Here is a 24,797-nt window from a genome sequence, read left to right on the forward strand (position 1 = left end):
TGCTTCAACTGATTTTTACAGCCTTTGCTTGGTAGATAAATATCTGCCAGAACATTAGCTTCTCCTTCTTTGAGATAATACTTTGTAATCATTTAGGATTTTTAGATTACAGGCATGTAACGGCACAATCAACGAAATTTGCCATTACGTGGACAGATTTATCCTGCAGGGCCCCTATTACTTTTGAGGGAAGCCTGCAGTCTAAATCACACCGCAAAACTCACCTCATGATTTTGACATCCAGCTGATGACTCAGGCCACGTTGCTTCACGTAAAAGCACCAGGATTAACATGCACAGGATCTTAAGGCGTATGGTGTAAACGACAACAAGGTGAGTAATTATGGTAATTTATGTTGAATTTTTCACAACTTTTCCAACATTGCTGTCTAAAAACACTTTTTACACCTGTTGTGCGAGCACACAGTTCTTTGGTTGAATCTATCATTAAAAAGGTTGCTCCTTTGGTCATGTAGCAGCACTGGGAATGTCAGTCATGCCCAGAAACTACCAATTTGTGACTTAGTTGGTGTAGCGGTTAGCGCAATGCTGTTACAGTGCCAGCGATCAGGACCGGGGTTCGATTGCTGCGGTGTCAGTAAAAAGTTTGTACGTTCTCCCCGTGTCTGCATGGCTTTTCCCCGGGGGCTCTGGGTTTCTCCCACCATTCAAAATGTAGCAAGGGTGTAAGTTAATTGGGTGTAAATTTGACAGCACAGACTCTTGGGCCGAAATGGCCTGTTACCATGCTGTATGTCTAAATTTAAATTTTAAATTTAGGCTGTGGGAATACGACCATTTCTCGTCCATGTACTGGGAATGCACATTGGAAATTCAGGTAGAGATATTGCTGGCCTTTCAGAATTCACCACACATTAGTATCCTGACCCGCACTCTGAGTTTTGAAACACATTTCCTGGTAAACAAGGCTTTAAGTTGGGGGAAGGAATTTGTAGATGATTGCACCATACTTGCTTTGACATTCCTTTTAAAATCAATGAAGAATAATTCCCTTTGCCAGTAGTAGTACATTGGTTTAATGAACTCCAACTTTTTTTGTGAAGGCAATGTCAGGTAAATGCAGATCTGCTATAGTTTTCCAATAAAATCCAGAGAACATTTCAATTGCTTCATTGTTCACTTTCTTCTCTTTGAAAGTCATGTAGACTCATGTGTTTGAGAGACCCAATAAATACAATTCAGTTGGTTCTTCGCAAAATTAGCAAAAATGTATTTTCTGAAAGTATTATCCAATAAATCTTGATACTGAGCCACATGAAGGTAAACAAGAAAATCATCAAACGCTGGGGCGTAGTGCAATATTCAAAAGTGCAGGAGAAACTGAACAATGTATTAGGGTCAAAGAACTAGCCACCAATATAAAAACTGGAGATGGCCTAAATGCACAGAATCCTCAAATACTTGTGGGGGTTTAGGAGCTTTCTGCTAATGGTTTTTAATAAGGATTTGGAGAAAAGGATGGAGAATATTTAAACAGAGATTTCTGGATCTGATGCTATTGTAGGTCAATGAGCACGAGGATGATGAGTGAATGAAATGATACAAGTTGGCATAAAGGCAGCAGCATTTCAGGCAAGCTCACAATATAATGGCAAGACTTTAGGTCTGTATTTATAACTGTTCCATTATGGATTCCTTTTGCTGCAGGCTGCAATTACTTTGGTTTGGGTAGGTCAATCCCATTTTCCATGGCCATGATTCAAAATTCTGCAATAACACCATGTATTTAAGTACCTTTAATGTATGAGGGCTTCAGAGATCAGGATATGGGCAGCAAGTGAGGGAAAAGAAGAATTAGATGGAGTGAACAAAAAAACCAAGGCAAACAACGAATGGTGTTAAAGTGAAGGAGAAGGCTCCTAAAGGCTCAAATTGTCTAGCTCTGATAGACAACTTGGTTGGCATGGACGAGTTGATCCTGTTTCCATGTGGCATGACTCTATGGCTTGATGAAGACTTGGTGGCTTGAAATATCTACCACCAATAATAGGGTGAAAGTTGCAGAATTGGCCAGATTCAGAGGAAATTTAGAGGAAGTGATGTTTCAGTGAAGTGGCTGGTTTTGGTTACAATTTGGAAGAGAGGGAGAGCTGAGACTTGAATGAAGAATTTAAATCTGAAACAAATATGCATTTTATATATATAACTGATTTTTTTTCCCCCATGGGCAATTATCATACCTTCCTTCTGAAGTAGCTGTTCACACTGGAATGACCAGAATGCCAAAAATTTGGATCTCACTGTGGATTTACACTAAATACTAGTATTTCTGGTTGACCATGACAGAAAGAGTAAATGTGGACAGGGTTTTTCCATTGAGCGTGGGGCAGATTCAAACAAGAGGACATGGATTGAGATTGAAGGGGGAAATAGTATAGGGGAAGCATGAGAGGTAATTTCTTTGCTCAGAGGGTGGTGGGAACGTGGAATGAGCTTCCGGCCAAAGTGGTAGTAGATGTGGGCTGGATTTTAATATTTAAGGAAAAGTTGGAGAGGTATATGGATGAGAGCGGTATGGAAGGTTATGGGCTGGGTGCGGGTCAATGGCACTGGGTGGGAAAAGGTGTTCAGCATGGACTAGAAGGGGTGAACTGGCCTGTTTCTGGGCTGTAATTGTTGTATGGTATGGTAATATGATGTATAACCTATGTACAATGTGTTTAGTCTGCAGGCATTCCGTGAAATTCTCTAGGGGTCCAGGAGGTAAAATATCAGAATGATGTTTTATCACCAGAACCATTTACACAGAGTGAATTTCAGAATTTTGGGAACTATTTTATAGAACACAGCAGCTGTGCAAAAAACATATATGAGACATGAAACCAGTGGGCTAGTAGCAAGGACAACAGCCACAGTACAACAGGAGCACCTTCATCTCCTTAAGGTGATTCTGGCATTCAGTTAGATTACATCTGACCTTTTTCTTTCTTCTTTAGTTCTGTTGTGCATAGATTGTTGATACAAAGAAAATGTATCAATCTCAATTTGGAAATGCCCATCTGACCCACCACCTCAAATCTTACATTGTTGCTCAGCTTGTGGGAATGGTTGAAAACAAGGCATCAGCCCTGAACATGCTGATTTTAAAGCAAATTGAAATGAAAAAAGCTGGTGTGGGGCAAGTGGGCAGAGAACAGAAAGCTGGGAGAGAGGGGGGTTCAGATGATACACTCTTTATAAACATTGGGTGCTATAGAAACAAAAGTAAATTACGAAATCTGTAGACACCACGATTGAAGTGAAAACACAACATGCTGGAGAAACTCAGCAGAGTCCTTTATGTAGCAAAGGTAAAAATACATAACAGACGTTTTGGGCTTGAGCCCTTCATTAAGATATGAGAGAATGTCGGCAGGCATCTGAACTAAAAAAGTTGGGGCGGGGGAGTGGAGGAAGGAGGGGTAACAAAGATAGGAGATAAGTGGAGAGTGGAGGGAGGAAACAGCAGCGATGAGGGGTAGGCGGGATGGCAGTGTGGGTAAGGGTGAAGGGAGGGGAGAACGGGAAAGACCGGAAAGGTGGAGGGGAAAGAAAAGGCGAGCAATTTTAGCAGAAAGCAGAGACGTCAATGTTGAGGCCATCTGGCTTGAGAGTGCTCCGACTGTTATTCCTCCACTCTGCGGATGGTCAGGCTGAGATAGTACATAAGACTACGGACGGAGCTTGGGAGTGCGACTCGGAACTGAAATGGTTGGCGAGTGGGAACAGAAATAGGAGGGAAGGGAAAGCGAGACCCCAACCCTTCATGTGTCAATTTGTACCGGCTGACTGCATTGCGTTGGCTAATTTTTTTTTGGACAGGAAATTGCAACATTTCGCGACAACACCACTGCAGTTACCTCGCACTGGCTTTAATTTTCTCTCAGCTGCTCTCTCTCTCTTCCCCCCCCCCCCCCATCTTATCTCCATTCTCTTTGTCCCTTTGTCTTGCTTCTCCCCTTTTTTCGTTCCTCCCTCCCGGTTACTTTCCATCGCCTCTTCTTTCAACGCCCATGACCCCTTCTTTCTCGTTTCTCAGTCCTGCCCATTCCCACTTCATTTCTCATTCCAGCCCTGGCCCCGTCCTGTCTTGGGTTTTTTTTAAAAAATGTTCAGTTTTCCCTCCTCTTTCCGAAGAATCCCTCTCCTCACATTTAACCTTGAAGGCAAGGACGAAATCGGCGTGAGTTGTATTGTTTTTGAAATGCTCAAAATATCTGTTCCCTGGCGGCAGCTCAGAGTGTTAAAGAGCAATGCAGATGTATTGTGGAAAAGCAATAATGCATCGCCTGAGGGCCCTCTCAGGAGCGAGTGCAATACACGAGCAGGAACCAATATGAGTTTACATATACAGGCTGGGGCTTGAGAAAATAAAAAAAAATGGTTAATAAGACTCTTGAACAACACACGCGCTTTTATTTTTTTTCTCTCTGTGTTGTCTATGGGACGCGGATGCCCGGTGTCACTAGTTCTTGTCAGGATTGAGTGCAATGGGGACAAGCATGTGTTGGACCGCCACACATCACGGACAATGGAGCTAGCCCAAGTCTTCAGGGAGTCCTGCCACCCCGGCACAAGGTATGATAATCAAGGTGCCAGTTTCTCATTACGCTCCCTAATTACTGTTTCGTAATTAGCACTGGAAATACAAAAGAATGAAAATGATCTGCCCACCCCCCCTCCTCCCCTTGTTAAATTACATGCCTGAGGGCTTCAGCCCCGAAAATGCCAGTGAACCGACACGAGGAGCCCGCGGGGAATTGGGGAGGGAGGTGGCGAGGCGAGGGGGAGGAAAATTGCAGCTTCACAGATTCTGAGTTGACGTATTGCTAAATTACTGTAAATATTGAAGTGAATTAAAATTCCGCCTGAGCTGTCCTTGCGGCCGCTGTAATTGTGGATTTTCTTGCAGCAAGCGGAGGGGCGGCCTCCCTCTCTCCGAAGCCGAGATGCCTGACTCGCTCGGCTCGGCTGCTTTAATTATTCGCTTTAATTTGCATTTAACACATTTATTTCCATGCCAGGTTGGGGGCTTGAGTTGCCGTCCTCAGCATTGCGGCATCTCCAATCAAGCTGCCCGTAAAATGTCCAATGCAAAGCATTTTTAAGCTCCAGTCAATAACACCAACAAATTAAATCAAAGTAAATTCTTTTTTTTTCCCCTAGTACATTTAAGATAGAATAAAAAAGGCACTCATGGGGGTTTACTGCAGTGCTACACACAAAGAGAGACATTCGCTTAAGTCAAATGATCAAAAGATTTGGTTTAAAGCTCTAATTTGATGGAGGGAGGAGTTGAAATTGGTTCAGTTTGTGAATTCCGAGACATGAATCTATTGGGAGTTGCATTTGCGGCCGTGATTCAATACAGGGACACACAATAAGGTGGACCTGCAGATATCTTGCATTGTTATAGGGACGGGGGAGATAGCAGAGCGAGAGAGGATGCTGTTGAGAAGAATGGGGGGGGGGGGGGGAATGTCTTGAAGCGGGTGGCGGGTCATAACGGCATAAGATGATTCGTGCACTGTTGGCTAGGTTCCACGTTTTGTTAACCAGCCCATCCCTCCCCGCCATGCGTTTCGCTGAGGTTCAGTTTCACAGGAACTTGCAGTTCCTAGGCTAAGTCGCCATCAGTGCAAATTTTATTTGAAGCAGAGGGAGGTGGTGGGGGGTGCACTTCATATCCAGAAATCGAAGCCGCCACGCCAACGTTGTCCAGGTTGCCCTTCTGGAGATGGGCACCGTGGGGCAAACAGGATCTTTTCCTATCAGTAAATTATATAAAGCCATCGGGGAAGAAAATCCGAAGGGGTTACTTCAAATAGGAGCAGAGGTGTGCTGATGTCCCAACCCGGATCTCTCTCTGTCACATCGTTCACAGGGAATATCTGCTCAGAACCGCATGACTGTTGGTTAGAGCTTGCGTTGCAGACGGTTGTTCCCCATAGCAGAAGAGGAGCGACACTCTAAAGTATAATCCTTGGCTGTAAAGTATTCGTGCATTCGGGAAGTAGCTATGAGGGTTATAGCATGGAATGACTAGAGAACGCAGATGCTGGAGGAGCTCAATGGAACCCTGCATAGTGTAAAACACGAAAGTCTGCAGGCACCGTGATTGAAGTAACAACACAATGTTGGGAAAAAAATCTCAGTAGGTCAGACAGCGTGTGCACTTTGTGGAGCGAAGTTAAAGATATAGAACCAACGTTTCCGGCTTGAGCCCTTCATCAAGGTCTGAGCAAAATATAGGGAGTGAAACACGAAAGTCTGCAGAAGCTGCGATTGTAGTAAACACACAAGGAAATGCTGGAGGAGCTCAGCCGGTCTTTTCAGCGTCCATACAAATCAAAGATACATTGCCGACGTTTCGGGCCTGGACCTTTGCTGAGTTTTTCCAGCATTTTGTGGTTATAACCCTCCACAGATGCTGCCTGGCGGGCCGAATTCCACCAGCATTTCTTTTTGCTCTGGACTCTCCCTTCATGGATGTTGCCTGACCTGCTGGAGTTTTCCCAGCAGTTTTATATTTGCAATCCAAGTTGTGACTTCATTGGATTCTGACATGAACATGAAAACGAGTCTTTTGCTTTTGGATTGTCGGGTGTAGTTTGCAGTTAATAGATCCATTGTGGGGGGGGGGGGGGGGGGGAAGTACATGCTGATTGGGAGAAAGTGCGGCTAATAGTTTAATTTTGAAAGCCACCCTTTTGCTCGACCATGAGAAATATCCGTTCATACCCGAGATCTGCCGAACTTTCAGTCTAGAATGAACTGTTACTTTGTGAGCAGCCAGGGATACAGAACAATTTAAGGCTATTACATGAGCCCATCTGAACACAGTCATGCACTGAATACTACGAGGAATAATGTCGATTGTTACATTATAAATAATTAAGAATGTAAAATTTCGTGCACCAAATATGCCTAGGGTCTTGGGACCGAAGCTCCGTTGATTGACATTTTGCGTTCCTTTGATATGCAACATTTTATCTTGTGTTTTAATTTTATTAACACACTTACCCCCAAAATCACACGTACCACTCATTCGTTGACATAGAACTGCATATAATAATAACACAAAGACACACGATTACACACACTTTAGCCTTAGCTACAGATTTCATTGTGTATGTTGTTCGGTGATTGACTGAACTGCTATAAATACATTTTGTGAACAGCCCATCAAGCCCTCTGGGGTGTTACTGCCCCCGAGGGCCTAATGGACTTCGTGGGGCACTGCTCGTTAAGCAGATTAAATTGAGCTGCTTTATACCACCACCTAGTATCATTACATTCCAATATCAAAACATTTGATAGATAAGAGATTCTTAGTACAACTCTTATTTATGTAACTCCTTTAACACAACAGAGTTCCAAGTGGCTTCATGAGCATACTACCAGAGAAGCACTGATATTGAAGAAACATTAGGAGATATTGAAAGATTTAATTAGATTGTTGAAGAGTTTGATTTTCAGGAGTATCTTAAATGGATAAGATCACAGAGCAATTAAATAAAGGGCTTGCAATAATTTGGATTAAACAGTTGATTTTCACATATGGAAGTTCCTTAATTCAAATGTTTCTAGATAATACCATCATTGGAGATAATTGTTTTATTTAACTCCTGGATTAAATTTGATATGCTATCCCTAGTTGAGAGTCTCTGCAGCAGTTTCCTTAAAGTTCTTAATGAATGAATTGGGATAGATTGTTAAACAGAATGCTTAATTGAGGAAAGCATCACCATTAAATTCTGCCACTCTTCTGGGATTGACAGTTGCATTTTTTACCAGGCTAGTTTCTCTGAAAATTCCTCACAAGTCTCCAACATCAGTATCTCCGCTCCTCTCCTTCAAGACACTTATTGAGTTTTAGACTTATATTGCAAGAAACGGCATTTGGGCCAACCTGTCTATGCCAACCACTCCCTAACACTTGCAGCCTTTACCAAACTTTCAGTTATCTCTCTGAACATCTTCTTATGTGGAACACATCCAACTTCTAAATCTGATTTCATGGCTTCAGGATGTCCAAAAATCTTTTTCAGCAAATGAGCAAAGAGATTACACTAAAACTTTGCTCAAGCATTGTGTTTACAATACCAATCGCCACTCTGCAGGGTTATAGAAAATATTCACAAACATGCTGCCATGGGTGGAGAAAGTAAATTTTGAGGAGTGAACAACCATTCTGGGCTTGTTTTTTTAAAGAACAGAAGAATGGGCAAAACTTGTATAATGTGTGTAAAAATAATAGAAAGCCTAGAAGGGGTAAAAATGAAAAGCTCTGTTATTGCTGTATACACAACCTGTCTCTGGAAGACGGCTTGCTTGTTTACATTGAAGAGAAGAAAAGCTGGGTCAGTGAGTCCTTTTACACAGCAAGCTGACTTCCCAAAGCAAAAGAGATGGGACGTGTTGCACAACAGCATGATATCACAACTCACCCTTTTAAATTTGACCTGGATCAATATACTCCACCTCCAATACTACCTTCCTTGGCAGATTGATGCCGGGTAAATTTAGACCCCCTCCCCACCTCCCTCAATCCTCCTTCGATACATTCACCCAGTATTCAAAAGGTAGATAATACCAAGCTTTCAAGCACTGTGTAAAAGGGGTAATTGATTTCCATCAGAAGAGATAAAAACATAAATTTAAAGCAATTTGTAGAAGGTTGAGAGGAAATTTGAGGAAAATGTTTTCCGGGACTTCTGGAACTCGCTACCTTAAATGAGGTTAGAGGTAGAAAACCACATCACATATTAGAAAAAGCTTAGATGAACATTTGAAGAAGTACTGAACACTTCAAAACTAGGGCCTGAAGGCCAGGATGTAGCCCAAGTAGTTCTTGTCTTTGCCAAAGTGGTTGCTTCTGTACCAGAGTGTTTGAGTGGCTGAATAGACAGTGATTGTATTCCCCAGAGCACGGAGGAGAGGTGGGGGGGGGGGGTAGGTTGCTGAAGGTTATCTTATAAAGGATTGAAGGACATGGATAAAGAGCATGCTCACAATCCATTTCCCAGGGTGGGTAGTTCTAGACTTAGGGAGCATGGGACTCAAGTGAGAGGGGAGATATTTAAGATGGACAACCTTGTCACTGATTTAAGATGGACAGGCTTTCTCCCCTTGTTTCTGTTCTCTTTTCTGTTCCGTCCATCTGATCTTTTTTATTCAGCTGAAACTGGGAAGGACAGCAATATTGGGACAGATTGTGATCCCGCTCTCTGGAGAGAAGCCAATAGCAGAGGAAAACCCCCTCGGGTGGGATTGCTCATGGGAGGAGGAGGAGGAGGGGGGGGTGATGGGAAAGGGCTGACTTCCTATTCAGTTCACGTTCGAGGTGAACCCCCAGGCAGTTCTTTGGCCTGTGCTCAGTTCTTGGAACTGGGTCTTCACCCACGATCTTCTGATGTGGCGATGAAGTAGTACAGAAACAACATTGCCGGAGAAACTCAGCAGGACCTGTAGGGAGGCAAAGATAATATAACCAACATATCCTATGGATGCTACGGAACCTGCTGAGGTTCTCCTGCAGTTTTGCATATTGACTATAATCCCTGTGTCTGCCCACTTTCTTGTTTCACTGAACCAAAGTATGCTGGATGAATGCAAATTTAGTGCTGAGAAAGATTTCGGATCATTTCACAAGTGAAGCCCATTGTAAAAGATAAAGTGCCACCGCCAGTGCGAACAGGAGCTCTGGTTCTGCTTTCCCTTGTCTGATTGTTAAATAATAGCTGGTGGCCTAAACAATAATGTGATTACAGAAAATGGGGTTAATGTCCCGAACACGGGACGTGGCGGGTTAACTGCACTAAGTGGCAACAATCTCTCACACAGTCACTGGCTCTGATTGCAGAGAAGCTGGGGGAACCGACTGCAAGGAGCAACTTAATCCCTTCTTCAATTAACCTTTCCCCCGCAAGGGCAGGAATCTGCCCAGCGACTGCTCCCTGATTGGCCCATCCACTGATTGATGGCGCTCATTATGGCCTGGAACTGGATTTCCTCCACAATTCTTTCTGGAAGGAGCTATTCCTCGTATTCAGGTTTACAAAAAATACAATGCCATGGTTAAAAAAAAAGGGAGTGGGGGGGAGGGGGTTTGGGTCTGCGTTTATTGTGCTTGAAAGGATCGAGGTGGGAAAAGGTTGTTACTGGGACAAATGACCTTGAGTTGATTGAGGAGCAGGGATGCTCTCTGTATTTTAATTTTGGAGAATTGAATGCTGCCAGATTTTCTCTCTCAAAGTTATTTTCTCCCTTGGTTTCGGTTCTCTACTCTCCTGTCCATCTGATCTTTTTTATTCAGGTGAAGTGTGAAAGTCTGCAGAAGCTAGGATTGTAATAAAAATGTACTGGAGGAACTCAATGTCCACAGGAAGTAAAGATCTATTTCAGATAGTTTGGGACTGAGACCTTCTTCAGGGTATAAACAGAAACAAACAAATTTGCTTATACCCTGAAAAAGGGCTGATAGGCTCTATCAATAACCACAGAGTCATAGGCTGCAGGAACAATAGGCTTTAATGCACACAATACTTCGGCTGGCCTGGATCCGGGTACAGGACTGCTGGAAAGGGGGAGGTAACATGACCTTTATGGCCAGGGCAAAAGGGGAGGAGACTTAGGGCGGGCCAGCCTCATTTATACAGTAATTGGTGAGGGCAATACAATGGAGGAAAACATATCAGTACAAGGGCTCAGGCCCAAAACATTGGTAATATATCTTTACCTCCTCTGGATGCTGTGAGATTGGCTGAGTTTCTCCAGAATTTCAGTAGGTTTTACTTTTAATTCCAGTGCCTGTCTGTTTTCTCTCACACTTGACGAAGGATCCAGGCCTAAAATATTGGTTACCCTTTACTTCCCATGGATATTGTGTGACTTGCTGAGTGTCTCCTGCTCTTTTGTGGAATGAACTGGACCCCAGCATCTGCAGATTTTATTGTTTAATAGTCCTGTCCTGACGACTGACCAACCCTGGGCCTGCCAGCATGCCTCAGCTGTCCAGTCTCCAGGGGTACAGGGCTGCTGGAGCGCCATTCCAGAACCTCATGGGGCTGTTCCGACGCCTCACCGCTCCAGGTGCTCCCCCACCCCCCCCACCCTGGTGAACACTATTCTGGACATACAAGGTGCCTGTTCCTTCCATGACCAGTCATCCTCCTTTCTCGTCCTTCCGTTTGTTCTCAATTATACAACGGCAAATACAACATGGTGGCCACTGAGGCCTGGTCTCGCGAGACCTCCTTGTCGCTGTTTTTGGTGAGCTTCGGCACCTAGAAAATTAGCACTGCATCCCTGCTGGTCTCCAGCTTCCCACCTCACTCTGGAGAACCAGGGTATGTGGAGAATTTCTCCCCACTCTGTGACTTCTTGCTCTGTGGTGCCTTCCTCCCACTTCATCCACGAATATGAAGGCAAGGATCAGTCTCCGTGTGTGACTGTGCAGCTCCATGGCCGGTGACCAGGGGAAAATGCACACTACTTGTGCACATACTGCAAAGCCAGACCCTACTTCTTGATGGATGAAAGAAGTTTATTATCATATTTGTAACTGCAGTTTGGTTTGTGGGAGGAAACAACAGAGTTAAAACACAGAAATGCTGGAGGAACTCAGCCGGTCTCACAGTATCCATAGGAGGTAAAGATATATTACCGATGCTTTGGGCCTAAGGTGACTGATCTGATAGCATTTTTTGATGAAGTAATAGGAAAGTTGTTTTAGGGAATGCATTCGGTATTGCTTGTGTAGATTTTAAGAACATGTTTGACAAAGTACCACTTAAACCTGGTTAACAAGCTTGAAGCTCTTTGAGTAGGAAGGCACTGTCAGCTTTGAAACAAGATCAACTGAAGGACGGAAGTTGTAAATGATCGTGCTTCAGATTGAAGGATGATAGATACAGGTGTTTTTCAGGGATCAAGTGCTGGAAATACTGCCTTTTATTCCAGATAAAAGAGAATAAAGTTTTAACATTTGTTCATGAATCAAATCAAGTTTATTGTCATCTGATTGTACAAATACAACCCAGCGAAACAGCGTTCGCCAGTACTTGGTACAAAACAGGCAGACACACAACCAGACATAACACACATACAGGCAGATATTACACATGAAGGACAAGTATTTCATCCATACAAATTAATAAATATTGTTTTGTACCTATGAATGTCTGGGATGGTTGCGCCGTGTGAGCCGTTCCTTTGGTCATTCAGCATTCTCACTGCTTGTGGGAAGAAGCTGTTCCTCAGCCTGGTGGTGCTGGCTCTGATCCTCCTGTATCCAGCAGACCAAATTACATGGCAATGAGTGAGAATGATACTCCTGAATGCACCCCTCATGTAGACAAACTAAGATAATGGGCACACAAGTGGCAAATGCAGTTCAACCGAGAAATATGAGGTGATGCATTTTGGCAGAAGGCTTGATAGGAGACTTAATTGCTCATTTCCAAAAAAATATGATGGGGTAAAGGGACCTCAGGGTTCTTCGTAGGTAGGAGCCTCCATTAAGTCTTAGCAAAGCACATGAGATCTTGGGCTTCCTAAACTGAAATGTTAAACACTAAAGTAGGGAAGTTATACTGAAACAAACTATGAGAAGCTGAAGGGACTCAGTGCACCAGGCAGTGTTCGCGAATAAAAATCACAGGGGGGCTCGAGGACCACAGCAGGTGTCACAGAGTCCATTGAAGGTTAAATATATTGCTGATGTTTCGGGCCAGAATGAGCAAAAAGCAGGCAGGGCCTATTTTAAAAAGGCTGGTGAAAAGGTAACAATGGTGGGAGGGGGGAGTACAGACCAACAGACAAAAGGTGTTAATTGGATATGATAAGAGGAAAGGTGAGAATTGATGGGGGGGGGGGGTTAGTTTTTGGCTTTGTGAAAGGTGACAGAGGGAAAGGGGTGACGGATAAAGGAAAGGAGACATGAGTAGAAATGGTCTTTATTGACAAATGGTCCCGGCCTGAAATGCTCACTGGCCATTTTTATGCTTGATGCACTGAATTCTTCCGGCTTCTCATAGTTTGAAGATTTTATGTTTTTCTAAGTTATGCTGAAGCTTTATCAAGTTCTACTTTGGCTATTTGCAGGCTATTGTGTACACACTGGCCACACCACTTTAGGAAGTATGTGAAGGCCCATGCAGGGGTGCAGGACAAATTCACTAGAATATTTCCAGGGGTGAGTGATTCTAGCTGCAACATTAGGTTGGAGAATCTGTGATATTCTCCTTGGAGCGAAGGAGATTGAGTGAAGATTTACTAGCTTATGATAGATTAGGCAGCAGGTGGCAGAGGCTGCTCAATATGTTAAGCCTGACACCTATCCTGGTCATCATTCCCAGAGGAGGCCTTAACACTGTTGTTTGGTCCACGTGTCAAGAACTAGATCAAAAAAGAAAGGTGGCGCTGCCAGAGCTGCTGTAACGACAACACTGCTGCTGGTGCAGACCTCAGGAGAGCGGGGAGTGGAGATACAGCGCTTCCCTGCCGGGTCCTACTGCCCAGACCCATTGCCGATGGCTTCCTACAGGCTTTAAGCAGCCTGTTAAAAGAAACAACGGTGTTTTATTTAAAATCCTGCAACTATGGGGATTGGGCCCAAGATGGTGGTGCCTGCTCGGCAGTATCCCCAAGGGTTTGGAGACTCTGGGGAATGGTGGACTGGCGAAGGGCACCAATAACAGGGAGAAACACCTCCAGTTGAGAAGAAGCAGCAGAGGGGACAACCCTCAGGATGGTGACCCCGGTGGTGGACCAGCGAAGAGCCATGCGGCTGAAGAACATACACAAATGCGAGATATTGGTGGTGTGGGCGAAGAACCCACGGAGGCTATGGGCTGCTGGAGACTGGATCATGAGAGCCAGGTATTGGAACCAGGATTCAAGAGGATGATGAAGACAAGAAGGGCTCCCAAAGGATCCTGGACGTTGAAGGCTTCCTCATAATGTCAGAGGTTTGAATCTGGTCTCAGGTGGCTGACGCTTTGAACGGAACTGGAGTCTGTGCAGCTGCGGAGGCTGTAGGAGCACTAGAGGTGAATCCACGGTGACTCTGGGGGGACTTTCTTTTATTTCTCTTTCTCTGCCTGTAAGGGATGCCGGGCAATGCCAATAGTGACTGTTTGTCTGCCTATGGCAGACTAAGTGCATGTTTCTACTGGGACACCTCGTATCACCCCGAATCACCGCAAATTTTTGTCCCCCGCATCACCTTGTATTTTACGACTACCTGAACTGTTTCTACTGAGCGATAAATGTGCGGTGATGCGGGGCAATGCGAGGTGATGCGGGGTGATGCGAGGTGACCAGGAAGTCGTGTCATTTTGTTTTCCCATCCAAAATTCCCTTCACTATAATTTCCTGCCACTTTATGATCAAGAATCGCTGAAGATCAAATGTCCAGTTGATACTGTCCGACATATTCCAACGAAGAAACGAAAAAGTTATTATAATGACAGACAAGCTTGATATTTGTCCAGGGAAATTACTCCAATTTAACGATACACAAAGGAACAGCGGAGGCGATATGAACGCAGTATAGCTAGCTAGTAGGTAGCTTGTGCTGCATATATACGCAATAAGATAATGCGCTGTGCCGATGCGTGCATGCGATGATCAATTGAAAAACATGGGCGAAAAATCGAGATTTCCGGTACACTGCGAATTCGTTACTCGCTGTGTTTCTACTGAAAAATTGTCCCTCGCATAACCGCGCATCGACCACCGCAAAAGGTGGACGACGGAGCACCTCGCATCACCGCGCATCACCTCGCATCACCTCGCATTGCCCCGAATTTTCATCACTCAGTAGAAACACGGCCTAAGTAAAAACACAATGCTGGAGAAACTCAACAGGTCAAACAGTGTACTTTGTATAGCAAAGATAAAGATAAATAACTGACATTTCAGGTGAGTCCTTCAAGGTCTGGACGAAATGTAGACAGGCGCTCATTTTGTCCGTACCTTGATGAAGAGCTCAAGTCCGAAATGTTGGTTATGTATCTTTACCTTTCCTACATAAAGGACACTGTGTGACCTGCTGAGTTTCTCCGTCGTTGTGTTTTTTCTTCAGTCGCGGTGACTGCAGACTTTTATGTTTTACTTAAGGCGCTTTTGTGTAATATTACATTTCTGTTTTATTACACGACAATACATAGTATATGAACCCTGTTTTAGTTGGTTATTCCAAAAATGGCTCAACCCAATTTTGTGTCAGGCATCTTTGACAAGCATAGCAATGATGCTTGAAATAGTTGTTGGTTGAATTTGTTTGACTGACATAAGCTTGGCATTTATAAAGGCAATGAAGGAGAGGAAACTGAGTAAAAGAGTAGCCAGGGATCAACAGAGCTATTCCCAGCTGTTCCCCTCCCTTGACAGCCATTTGGCTGTGTTCTCAGTTGACCTTTGAGGTGCTGTGCTCCTCTGAACACTGTTGCAATTTCCAGACCTTGCATATGCAACTCAATTCAACTTTTCAGGAACATTGTAAGGGAGGATGAGGAGGGTTAGGTGGTGGTGGGGTGGGGGGGGGGGGGGGGCAAGTGCGTTGAGGAGGAGAGGTGTTAATGTAATTGGAAAGTTTACAGAATCCAAAAGTCACTCTTTGCTCCCCTGTGACCTGTCCCCAGGAGGATAGTTTGCATCTGTTTTCTCTATCTGTGCCTATAGCAAGCTAATTAAACATTTACTGTACCTCAGCAGTAATTGATAGCTTTGGTCCTTTTTTAATTGGGTTAACAGCTGTTGTTTGGAATGATGCGATAATTATCAGCTACTGTCTCTCGCCAAGGCTAATTAAACGTGCAGGAAGAGGAACATGCCTGAGTGCCATCAGTGTGAGAATGGAGAACTTCAGCTGAACCTTGGGCTGGAAGCAAACATGGAATTTATCCTCTCTCCCCTTCCCTCATATCAGATTGCAATTGTGAGAGATTGACCAAGCTCTGCGATGGACCCCTCTCTCCCTTCTTCCATGAGAAGCTATGCTTTTAGCCACCTAGCCTGGAGCTCTGGGGAACTCTCACTCAATCTCAGCATCCAAAAAGTCACCCTTGAAACTTATTTCTATGGTAAATAAATGGAATTGTTGCTTTTTATTCTGTGTATGAATTGCCATTCAGGTTTGCCTGCATAAAACCTATAAAGATAATTCAATGGACTTAACACAGTTTGGTTTAACCTGTAGAAGGCATAATATTTATGAGACTTAAATTTCATTTCTGTGTTTCTTTCCAGTATTACATTTTCCTTCCAATTTTCTAGTGTATAATTCCATCACAAGGGAATTAAACAAAGAAGCAATGGAACTATTAGGACAATGTTGGCCAATACATTAACCACAAGGCTCATGTGGCTGATTTAAATCCCAATGTGGCTAATGGAAATGCTGATTAATAAATGAAAAGGCCAAATTAATAGGCAACATTATCAGTCACATAATCTCAGTATCTCAATGTGAACTTTTAACCTTTTTGCAAATTTGTTAGTGAAATGTAAAGAATTTGAACAACATTTTCTAATGTAAGTGCTTTAATCTGTTGAGTAATGTAAGGTGATGGATGCTTGTTGTGGCAACGTGCGAAATATGTTTAACAGCATTGTGTCTCAGATGCTTCTATCCTAACCTCCTCATATAGAAGGTGAATTGCTCACCAATAAATAGGTCACCAAAGTTGCACAACATCTCACCTATCACGTTGGTGCAACACTGACTACACTTCCTGAGAAGACTGAAGTGGGCAAGGCTACCAGCCACCATCACATCAATCTTCTACAGGAACGCTATCGAAAGTGTCCTGGCCAGCTGCATCACAGTGTGGTACAGTTACTGTAGAGAAATGGATCAGAGGTCAATCCACAGGTCCATAATAATGGTGGAGAGGATCACTGGGGTCTCCTTCCTCCCCACTGACATGATTGTGGTGAATGTCTACCAAGCTGCCTGTCTCCCCTCTGGTGAGCCTTGCTGTACTAACATTGGCTGTGCATTATCTCTACTGTTAAGGACACTCCCCTTGGATATAACTGTATCTGCATCTATTGTCTTTCATTATTGTACCATGAGTTTCTGCTAATAAAAGCCATGATTATTGTTTGACCACATTGTCTTTGTCTACTTCATCAACTGGCACTTCAATTTTATTAGCAGAAATGGATGCAGCCCTCAAGCCAGAGCGGCTGATAATCGACCAGTCTGCCCCGAGGGCCAGAGAAAATTTCAACCACTGGATTGCTTCTTTCGATTACTATGTGGCTCGAAACAACGTGGTCGATGAGGCGATACAGTGGGGCCACCTGAACTCTCTACTGGGTGAGGTCCCTTTCGCCGTAACGCAAGGAGCTACCACTCTGGCTATAGCCTGGGAACGTCTGACCTGCTTACTATGCAGCGCCAAGGAATGTGGTGCTTGCTTGACACCAGTTGCTGTCTAGACGCCAGAAACCCAGGGAAAGTGATGCTGCCTGTGCACTGGCCCTCGACTCGCTGGCAAATGAATGTGATGTCAGGGAAGTCAATGTGCAACAACACCGCAATGCCTTGAAGCTGGATGCTTTTGTCAACGGGATTGACTCCAGTTACATCCGACAGAGGCTGCTGGAGACGGAGCCCTTAACCTACGACCGGGCAGTCACTCTAGCCAAAACACTGAGAAGTGCCAATGCGGTCCAGTGAAATGCTAGAAACTGAAAAGGAAACATCCAGGAGTGCTGGAACCCTGAAGAAAAGAAAAAAGCGAACTCATGAAAAATGCTACTTCTGTGATAAGAGCTGGCACCCCAGACAGAAGTGCCTGGCTCGATTTGCTACCTGCCGCTATTGTGGGAAACTCGGCCACTTCGCTAAAGCGTGTAAGGCGAAAAGTACTCACACTGATAAGAAGAAGAAGAGAAGCACCAAGAAAATGCATCCTGGAGGTGGAGGAATGGAAGACAACTGTGAAAAGGGGGAATCTTCAGAGGAGCAGGCTGAATCGACTTCAAGTGATGGCGAGGTGAGATTTCCTGTGATAGCTCAATTGACTGTAAAGCTTGGGGGATGTTACAGACTGGAATGGTCGACTATGAAGGGGGAGGTGAATGGAGAGACTCTTGATTGTCTAATAGACTTGGGGAGTACTGACAGCTGCATCCACGAGAAAGTTGCCAGAGCCTTAAATTTGCGGAGATATCCAGCGAACAGAAAGATATCGATGGCTTGTAGTGAACTTACAAAAACTGTACGGGACAAGTGTAAAGTTACTTTAAATTTGCAGAGACATTGCCTTGCTGATGTGTGGCTCTTTATTATGCCGGAGCTCTGCACCCCTGTGTTACTGGGGTTAGATATTCAATCTCAGATGAACAGTGTAGTGTTAAATTACCGGATTGTTGTCTGAAAAGGGTGCACAAAATCGTTGAGGGCCCCTACCACCCTGGACAAGGCATCTTTCACTTATTCCTGTCAGAGTAGAGATACAGGAGTATCAGAGCCAGTACCACCAGGCTGAGAAACAGCTTCTTCCCATGGGCAGTGAGAATGCTGAACAACCAAAGGGTCTCACACTAATCGCACAAGACACTAATCTTTACTAATCAATATTTATTCATTTGTTTTTATGTATGTACATTTGTCCTGCATATGTATTGTTGGCCTCTGTGTGTTAAGTCTCGTTGTATGCCTACATATTCTGCACTGAGGACCAGGTTTCATCGGATTGTACATGCAATCAGATGATAATAAACTTGAACTTGAACATCAGCACATGCTTTGACAGGAGGTTGTGTTTACTTACAACCAGAAAAGGATCCATATCAGAGAATCTGTTGGCTGAAACAGGCTATTTGTTTCCATTTTTTTTCTCTTTAACGTATTGACCTTGCTAATGGTCTATTACTTTCCCCACCTTAGATCTCTCTGTTTACACACCCCTTTTAAAATTGTGCCTTTTGTTTAGATTACCCAGTCTCAGTCTCCCAACTGACTTTTAATTTTTTAAAAATTTAGACAGACAGCATGGTAACAGGCCATTTAGGCCCATGAGTCCCTGCCACCCAATTAACCTATACTCCTGGTACGCTTCCCCCACCCCCCCCCACTCCCGGGGAAAACCCAAGCAGACGGGGAGAATATACAAACTACTTACAGACTTCCTGCTATCTTCCTCACAAGAAAATACATTTCCAAGTTTTATGTCATCTAAAATTTTGAAAATTGAACCCTATGTACTTAAGTCCAAGTTAATAATTCATATTATGAAAAGCAGTGGTCCTGGGGTGTATCACTGTGCACCTTTCATTCCAAAAAAATGAATCGCTACTATATTTATTTTCTGATGCCTAGCCAATTTTCCAAGCAAGCTGTTCCTGTCCCTTTTATTCAATGGGCATCAATCTTCATGGTAAGCTGCTTATAGAACATCATAGCACAGTACAGGACCTTTGGCTCACGATGTTGTGCCGACCTACATAAATCTACTCAACAATCTAAACATTCCCTACTTCACACCCATAACCCTCTATTTTTCCAGCATCCATATGCCTGTCTAAGAGTATTTTAAATGCCCCTATTACACCATCCTCCTAAACCACACCGGCAATGCATTCCAGGCACCTACCAGTCTCTGTGTTTTAAAAAAAAACGTCCTTGACTTCTCACCTAAATTTTCCTCCCCTAACCTTGTACCTTCTTCCTCTAGTGTTTGCTGCTCCCATCCTGGGTAAAAAAAATGCTGGCTGTCTATCCAAGCTATGCCTCTCATAATCTTGTAGACTTCTAGACGGAATAATAAGTGATTATCTTAAATTGGATAGTTAAAATGTCACTAGGGTATTACCCATCATACACTCTGGCTTCTGAGCCAAAAGATTGTAGGGGGTGAAGCCCCAGTTCAGACAGTCGTGGTCCTCTCTAGAGGGAGTACTGCACTGTCAAATCCCTGCCTTTGAGGTCCTGCCTTCCCTCTTTATATTTATTTTTATACTGCAAATAAGTCACTTGAAAAAATGTTCTATGTCTTTGTATGTGTTTACATGCTTTTACACCGAGAACCAAAGTACGTTGTTTTGTCCAGTTGTACTTTACAGTTGTATGATAATAAAGAATCTAGAGCTTGAACTCTTGATGAACGCTAAGTCCCAATGGCAATATTTAGAGGAAGAATACATGGCTTATCCTATCTCTAAATTATAAATGACATTACTGTATGGAGAGACTTGCTACCTGGAACCCGGCTAACATAGCTCCTACACTGCAACAGCTACTGCATTTCAGAAGTGTTTTGTGGGTAATTTGTGATGTGATGAGTAGGTGAAAGATATCATAGTTACAAGTAACTTCCTTACTTTTTATTTTGCCTCTAACTCCATTCAGTGTTAGTGTCACCCAATGCACCATTTGAATGCCCACAACCTTCACCAAACTGCTATATTTCAGGAATAAAATCAAGTTCTCTTTAATGGAATAAACTATATTTGAGCATGTCTTTCAATAATATAGTGGAAATTCCAACTATTGCGTGATCAGGGGTATCAACTGCAGCGAACTTTTCCATGCAAATTTATATCTAAATTAAAAAAATAATAATAAAGTGATAAAAAATTGATGCAGAATATATTTAATATTCAGCCTCAAGCAATTAGTAATTAGGGTGACCTTGTCTGCTTTCTTTTATTTTCCGATCCTTTGCGTGAAAGTATTATTGTCAATCTTAATGACTGGCATTTTAGAAAAAAAATATGCTGATTAATGGCACAAGCTCCTCAATTTGCTTTGGGCTATAATGGATTAGCCTGCACGTTGTGTGTCTTTATTTGTGTGCGTGCGCGGGAGCATATGCGTGCTTGTCCATGTGCATATGTTTTTATACAATCCATCATCATCTCTAAGCTGTACAGGGCTTGGGTATTGTGAATATTAATCGTATTTTTTCCTACAGCTGTGAACTTCTACCACCAAGAGGACGGGGGCATCTGACGCAAGGGAACAGCTCAACCTGCAAGCTTACCTCCAAGTCACACAATATCTCAGCTTGGAAGTGACTTGATTTTGACTGGCTCTGGATACTGGAGCATTTTACCTAGCAAGACAATGACTGTCAGTAAACGCTGGCCTCGCTAGTGATTTTCACATTCTGTAAATAAATAAAAGGAAGTTGTATCAGATAGTCAGTGCTTTTTCAATGTATAATGGTCAGTGGCCTCTAATGTTAATATATTTTGGGAATTCAGAATGAAAATATCCTGTAAGTTTTATGTTTTCAGTTGTCCATTTTGTCATTCCACTGCCTTTTCTCCCACCCCCTCCCAGTTCCAGGTTTCCAGTTACCTTTGTTGTTTCATCCAAGAAGTTTATCTTCTTAACAGTGAATGACAGTAGAATATTGAACTCTATTATAACCAATCAAAGTTAACTCATAGTTTACCACCAGGAATATTATTGTAATATGGGGGAATTAGCCAAATAAATGGAAAAGATCTGATTCTTTGGAAAGCTGATAACCATTTTGTGATTCCAGTGATCTTTCATGTGGTTCAAGATCAGGCCTCAGGTCAGAAAGGTGGGTTACCTCCTATCGATGCTGTGAGACCTGCTGACTTCCTCCAGCATTTTGTGTTTTTGCTTCACACCCACAATAATCAGGTTTACTCTCCGAAATTCTTTTGACTGCTCTTTAAGTGTGATTAACTTTCACAGGTGCACAGGCACTTGATGACCTGATGCACATGAATATTCAGTGGAAAAAATACTGAATGTACTTAGTAATCAGCTTTGCCTACTAGTTCCATTGTAGTTCACTGTTGCTTTATCAAAGTAGGTTTTAGCAATTTTAATGTTGGCACTAATAATTTTGGTGACTTAACCAAATAAAAATGACAGATTAATTAGTAAAACTGCACCAGTTTATGTTAATAAATAAAATAAATTCTTCTTTCTTTGGCTTGGCTTCGTGGACGAAGATTTATGGAGGGGGTAAATGTCCACGTCAGCTGCAGGCTCGTTTGTGGCTGACAAGTCCGATGCGGGACAGGCAGACACGGTTGCAGCGGTTGCAGGGGAAAATTGGTGGGTTGGGGTTGGGTTTTTCCTCCTTTGCCTTTTGTCAGTGAGGTGGGCTCTGCGGTCTTCTTCAAAGGAGGTTGCTGCCCGCCCAACTGTGAGGCGCCAAGATGCACGGTTTGAGGCGAGATCAGCCCACTGGCGGTGGTCAATGGGGCAGGCACCAAGAGATTTCTTTAGGCAGTCCTTGTACCTTTTCTTTGGTGCACCTCTGTCACGGTGGCCAGTGGAGAGCTCGCCATATAACACGATCTTGGGAAGGCGATGGTCCTCCATTCTGGAGACGTGACCCACCCAGCGCAGCTGGATCTTCAGCAGCGTGGACTCGATGCTGTCGACCTCTGCCATCTCAAGTACTTCGATGTTAGGGATGAAAGCGCTCCAATGAATGTTGTGGATGGAGCGGAGACAACGCTGGTGGAAGCGTTCTAGGAGCCGTAGGTGATGCCAGTAGAGGACCCATGATTCGGAGCCGAACAGGAGTGTGGGTATGACAACGGCTCCGTATACGCTAATCTTTCTGAGGTTTTTCAGGTGGTTGTTTTTCCAGACTCTTTTGTGTAGACTTCCAAAGGCGCTATTTGCCTTGGTGAGTCTGTTGTCTATCTCGTTGTCGATCCTTGCATCTGATGAAATGGTGCAGCCGAGATAGGTAAACTGGTTGACCTAAATTAATAATCTGAAATCAGGAGAGAGAATGTTGGTAATGCTCAGCAGGTCAGCAGAGAGAAACGGTTAACATCACAGATCAATGACTGCTTTCTCCATGGGTGCTCACACGTTCTACAGTTTAAAAAAAAGAGTTCTGGTCTCCAAATTATAGGAAGGATATCAATAAGGTAGAGAGGGTGCAGAGAAGATTTACTAAAATGTTGCCTGGATTGCAGTATCTAGAATACGGAGAAAGATTGAGTAGACTGGCCTTTATTCATTGGAGCGTAGAAGGTTGGTGGGGGGGGGGTGGTGGGATTTGATAGAGCTATATAAAGTTATGAGGGGAATAGATAGAGTAATTGATAGAGTAGATGTGAATACCCCTTGAGGGTAGGAGAGATTGGAATGAGGGGTCATAAGTTAAGGGTTAGGGGGCAAAACTTTAGAAGTAACATAAGAGGAAGCTTCTTGACTCAGAGAGGGGTGGCCGAGTGGAAGGACCTTCCGGAAGAGGGGGTTGAAGCAGGGTGAGAGACTGTATGATTTCCCTTTAACTTTTAATTGTAATTATTTAGTTCAACTATTAGATTTTCTGAACTTTGTAATTTTCATTTGGAATGATTACAGAAAGTAGCCTGCCAGTTCAGCTTTACATTAAATTAAAAATTAAATAGGTGAATTTAAATTATTCCAAACAAAGATAGATATGAGAGGGCAGATGATATCTTGCAGCTGTGGTGTATGAGAGCTGATGGAAAATATTGTGAGCCATGATGAAGACATCTACGGTACCGTTCTGGTGAAATGAAACCAGCTTACAGGGTGGGTCATGTGGAGGATGCAGGGGTGGGGAGGAGTATATAGACAGGTTAAGTGAAAGGGCAAAGAAATGCCCAGATGGAAAGTAATGTGGGAAAATATACAGTCACTGTAGAGTAAATAAAAATGTGGTTTTTAAGGAAAATAAAACTATAAACTGAAATGTGACAGCATTTAGAATCTTCTTATACATTAAATGAACATTAACTTGGTGCAAAAGTAAGTTTGAAAGTATAAGTTTCAGAGACATCTTGCATCATGGGGAGGAATATTTTGTACAAATCAGGTGTCCCTATATACGGAATGCAGTATGGATAACTCACATTGATTCCTGGAATGGTAGGGTTAATGCACAAGGAGAGATGAAGCAGACTGGACTTTATTTACAGTTGATGTCTAATGGCTCTTTAGGGCAGAAGGATCATGATTAAAAGGATAAGAGGTGATCTCAATGAAATGCAAAATTATTCATGGGTTTGACAGAAAAAAAATGTTCAAAACAAAGTTCAAAATGAAAACTCATCCCATGTTGGTTCAAAATGAAAAGCTAAAGACACACTTGAATTTTTTTTTAACGTTTCCAAAAAGAATATTAAGCACAATGACTGAGAACATTTCAACTTAACTACAAAAATGGGACCAAGACATTAAGGAAATTTGATTTTCCCTTTTGTACCAGGCTCCACCATCAGCCCCATCAATGCATTCCACCACTTTCTGAGAGTAAAAAATGACCTCTGACATCTCCCCTAAACTTTGCACCACTCACCTTAAACCAATGTCATGTTTGACAAGGGATTTTATTTTTTGAAGGTTGAGGCATTCATAAACTTTGAACTCATTGGGAAGAATAAATTAGAGGAGATTGCAAGCAAACTTCAGATGTTGCGAATAATCAAATCAAGAAACTTTAAATTGCGCTGGCATCTCTTAGTGGTATTTGATTGCTGTACTTGCTGGCCAGTCTAAGCCCTTGGATATATTGTGGCTGAGATTTGTTGTTCCTTCTATGCAGGACTGGATCAGGCAATGAATATTAACATCTAGAACCGATTGGTGATCTATAATTGTACCAAGGATCAGATAAAGACTACACTACAATCAAGGTGGAGTGACATATTATCTTTTGCTATGGTGAGTAGAATTATTATTTACTTTGAATCTGGCATCAATAGATTGAAGAAAGGAGTGTGGCTGATATAAAATATCAAAACGAATGTCAAGTTGTTCTGTGGGTTGACCATTTCACATGTTAAAGGTTGGGGGAG

At 43.1% G+C, this 24,797-nt stretch overlaps 1 long non-coding RNA gene across 2 annotated transcripts; it reads left to right on the forward strand.

Annotated features, from left to right (window-relative positions):
- Positions 1-3,238: 3,238 nt before the first annotated feature.
- On the forward strand, positions 3,239-21,889 carry LOC138741905 (uncharacterized). Of its 2 annotated transcripts, none has more exons than XR_011343872.1 (3): positions 3,239-3,310; positions 4,469-4,577; positions 20,936-21,889. It is a non-coding gene; the product is annotated as an uncharacterized lncRNA (long non-coding RNA). The 2 variants fall into 2 exon arrangements; XR_011343873.1 differs by lacking the exon at positions 3,239-3,310 and adding an exon at positions 3,919-4,182.
- Positions 21,890-24,797: the final 2,908 nt, after the last annotated feature.

Source organism: Narcine bancroftii, chromosome 8 (genome assembly GCF_036971445.1).
Source record: "Narcine bancroftii isolate sNarBan1 chromosome 8, sNarBan1.hap1, whole genome shotgun sequence".
NCBI lineage: Eukaryota > Metazoa > Chordata > Chondrichthyes > Torpediniformes > Narcinidae > Narcine > Narcine bancroftii.